Source organism: Columba livia, chromosome 36 (genome assembly GCF_036013475.1).
Source record: "Columba livia isolate bColLiv1 breed racing homer chromosome 36, bColLiv1.pat.W.v2, whole genome shotgun sequence".
In the NCBI taxonomy this organism is placed as follows: Eukaryota; Metazoa; Chordata; class Aves; order Columbiformes; family Columbidae; genus Columba; species Columba livia.
Window position 1 is genome coordinate 29,743 of NC_088637.1, and position 3,728 is coordinate 33,470.

The 3,728-nt window shown below is 63.7% G+C and overlaps 1 long non-coding RNA gene across 1 annotated transcript; it reads right to left on the minus strand.

Moving 5' to 3' along the window:
- Positions 1–274: 274 nt before the first annotated feature.
- LOC135576946 (uncharacterized) lies at positions 275–1,942 on the minus strand. Its single transcript, XR_010468590.1, has 3 exons — positions 1,379–1,942; positions 1,216–1,293; positions 275–1,126 (listed from the first exon to the last, which is right to left on the minus strand). It is a non-coding gene; the product is annotated as an uncharacterized LOC135576946 (long non-coding RNA).
- Between the last annotated feature and the right edge of the window lie 1,786 nt (positions 1,943–3,728).

Sequence of the window (3,728 nt, forward strand, 5' to 3'; positions counted from 1 at the left end):
CTCTGCTCCTGAAATCAGGTGATTCTGCAAGTCACCCAGCAGCCCATCCACAGCCTGACCAGCCCACAGGTCTGCTTTCTGTGGCGCAATAACGTCCCAAGCTCTCGTGGAGGCTCTCAAACGCCTGCGCGGGGACCCTCCGCTCGCCTGACCACGGCTACTCCATCCCAGATGACCGCAACGCATGTGCCCACGCAATTTAACGCGTCAGCAGGTTCACCGGGGACCGCCAGAGCTCCGTCCACCCTCCCCTGCCTCTACGCGTCCGGGCAGAGCAGCTCCGAGCCAAACGCGCACCCGGGCCGACAGACGCTCCGCAGAACCTTATAGACCACGCGACGGCCACAGCGCCAAAAACGCTCCACGACGAACACGACGCTCCGAGACCAGAAGGGCATCGATCCCAATAATCTACGGGGAGGAGAGGAGCCTCTCCTGCATCCTCAAACGGAAAAGGAGCCCGACGTCACGGCTCCTGACGAGACGGCGGCAGCGCCACAACCGAGCAGAGACGGCGCAACCAAACGAGAAGCTGATGAAAAACCTAAGAACTTCTTCCCAGCATCTTGAAGTTCCAGTCCCTGAGACTGGATGGCTAGAGAGCACAGCTGCCGGCACAGCCCAGGACAACGCCGCTAACACCCCTGACCAGAAACGGCCGAAAGGCAAGAACCCGCCACGCTTTCGGCTGCCGACACCAGAAAACCAGCGCCCGATCGGCGCTACGCCGATCGGCACCGGCGTTCCAGATCCCGGGGTGGCACCCGAGAGGCCTTTCGTGCCCCTGGAAAGCAACGAGACCCCAGGATCGGCTGACGGGCGCAAGGCAGGCTTCCCGAACTACACCACAACGCAGACGCAGGCTGGAGCTGCCCTGCCTGGCACACGCTGGCATCGCACGGTAAAGGTCCCCGGGGCCTTCACCCGCGCCAAGGGCGCGGTTCCTGGACGGCCCTTGCCCTTAGCAGAGCTAAACCCCCCGTCCCTGCCATTCCCGGCCCCTTCCCAGCCCTCGCGCCTCCACTTAGCTTTCAGAGGGCCGAGGGACCGAACCCATCTTCGGCAGAGGAAAACGCCACGTGCGCCAACGGCCGTCTTCCCGCGTCGCCGGGTTCCTCTTCAGCGCCTGCAGGAGCACGAGAAAGCACGCGCTCGCTAAGCCACGCCGGCACACGGCGCCGCGGGGCAAACGCCGAGTCCGTCCGCGACACCCACCTCCTGCTGAGCTCCAGGGCGGTCCGGTCGGCGTGTCCTGCCGCTGGCGCGGTCACAAACCCTCAGCGCTGGTGACGCCTACGACGGCGAGAAGCAAAAAAAACCGTGGCGCCGGGAACGAGTCCCCGGCCCCACGCTCCTCCTCGCCCCTAGCCCGGCTCACCGCAAATGCTCCTCCCGGTCCAGAGGGCCCACAAAGCGCCTGCAAAGCGAGAAGGAAAAGATGAAGCGAGAGGCCGGGCAATACCGGGCTCCGCAACGCCCACCGCCGCCTCACCTTCTCGGCTGCCGGCCGGCGTGCGGCTTCGCCCCTGCCGGCTCGTCTGCGGCACCCGCAAAACCAGAGGCACGCGCTCGGACGCCGCCCGAAAACACAGCCTGCCCGCAGACGGTCCCAGCTCGCCCTCCCTTACCTGGGCCGCTCGCCCACCCGGCCGCCCTTGCTTTTGACTGCCACGCCGCGGACCGCCGAGACGCTCAGCTGCCGCCTGTAAAACACCACCAAAGGACGCTCGGACCCGCGCCAGCAACACGGGACCTGAAACGAGCTGCCGCTTCGGCCCAGCACTCCGTGCTCACCTGGCCCGAGGAGCTGAGCTGCCGACAGCCCGCTTTCCTCTTCGCTTCGCACCTAGGAAACAGAGAAACGACCGAGCTTAGCTAGAGCCACACGGCACAGCTCCCCTCTGGCACCACCCACCGACCCACCTGCTTACGGCGCACAGCTCGCCTCCTCCGGCGCTCTTCCGGGCCAAGTTGTCCCTCTGCTCCTGAAATCAGGTGATTCTGCAAGTCACCCAGCAGCCCATCAACAGCCTGACCAGCCCACAGGTCTGCTTTCTGTGGCGCAATAACGTCCCAAGCTCTCGTGGAGGCTCTCAAACGCCTGCGCGGGGACCCTCCGCTCCCCTGCCCACGGCTACTCCATCCCAGATGACCGCGCCGCCTCTGCCCACGCAATTCAACGCGTCAGCAGGTTAACCGGGGACCGCCAGAGCTCCGTCCACCCTCCCCTGCCTCTACGCGTCCGGGCAGAGCAGCTCCGAGCCAAACGCGCACCCGGGCCGACAGACGCTCCGCAGAACCTTATAGACCACGCGACGGCCACAGCGCCAAAAACGCTCCACGACGAACACGACGCTCCGAGACCAGAAGGGCATCGATCCCAATAATCTACGGGGAGGAGAGGAGCCTCTCCTGCATCCTCAAACGGAAAAGGAGCCCGACGTCACGGCTCCTGACGAGACGGCGGCAGCGCCACAACCGAGCAGAGACGTCGCAACCAAACGAGAAGCTGATGAAAAACCTAAGAACTTCTTCCCAGCATCTTGAAGTTCCAGTCCCTGAGACTGGATGGCTAGAGCTGCCGGCACAGCCCAGGACAACGCCACAATCAGCCCTGAACAGAAATGGCCCAAAGGCAAGAACCCGCCACGCTTTCGGCTGCCGATACCAGAAAACCAACGCCCGATCGGCACCGGCGTTCCAGATGTCAGGATGGCACCCGAGAGTCCTTTCCTGCCCCTGGAAAGCAACGAGACCCCAGATCGTCACACAGGCGCAAGGCAGGCTTCCCGAACTACACAGCGACGCAGACGTTGGCTGGAGCTGCCCTGCCCGGCGCACGCTGGCATCGCGCTGTGAAATTCCCTGGACCCTTCACCTGCCCAAGAGAGACTGTTCCCGGATAACCCTTGCCCCGAACGGAACTTCACCCCCCTCCCTGCAGTTTTCAGCCCCTTCCCAGCCCCCAGCCTCCACTTAGCTTTCAGAGGGCCAAGAAACTGAATCCGTCTTCAACAGAAGAAAACGCCACGTGCGCTGACAGGGATATTCCAGCATCACCGGGTTCCTCCTCAGCATCTACAGCAACACAAGAAAACACACGCTCGCTGAGCAGAGCGAGCACACAGTATAAAGGCACGAGGCACATCTTCCCTTTGACACCACGCACCGCCCCACCTGCTTACTGGACGGCCCTTGCTCTTAGCGGAGCTAAACCCCCCGTCCCTGCGACTCCCGGCCCCTCCCCAGCCCCCGTGCCTCCACTTAGCTTTCAGAGGGCCGAGGGACCGAACCCATCTTCGACGGAAGAAAACGCCACGCGCGCTAACGGGGATCTTCCTCCGTCGCCGGGTTCCTCTTCAACGTCTACAGGAACACGAGAAAGCACACGCTCGCTAAGCCTTGCCGGCACACGGTGCCGTGGGGTAGACTCCGACCCCTTCCGCGACACCCGCCTCCCGCTTAGTTCCACGGCGTTCCGTGCCGCGGGCGCGGTCACAAACCCTCAGCGCTGGTGACGCCTACGACGGCGAGAAGCAAAGAACTGTAGCTCTTTGAACGAATCCCTGGCCCCACGCTCCTGCTCGCCCCTACCACGGCTCCGTGCTCACCTTGCCAGAGGAGCTGCGCTGCCGATACCCAGCTTTCCACTTTGCTTCACTCCTAGAAAAGAGAGAAACGACCAAACTCAGCTAGAGCCACACGGCACAGCTTCCTGCTCCCACCAC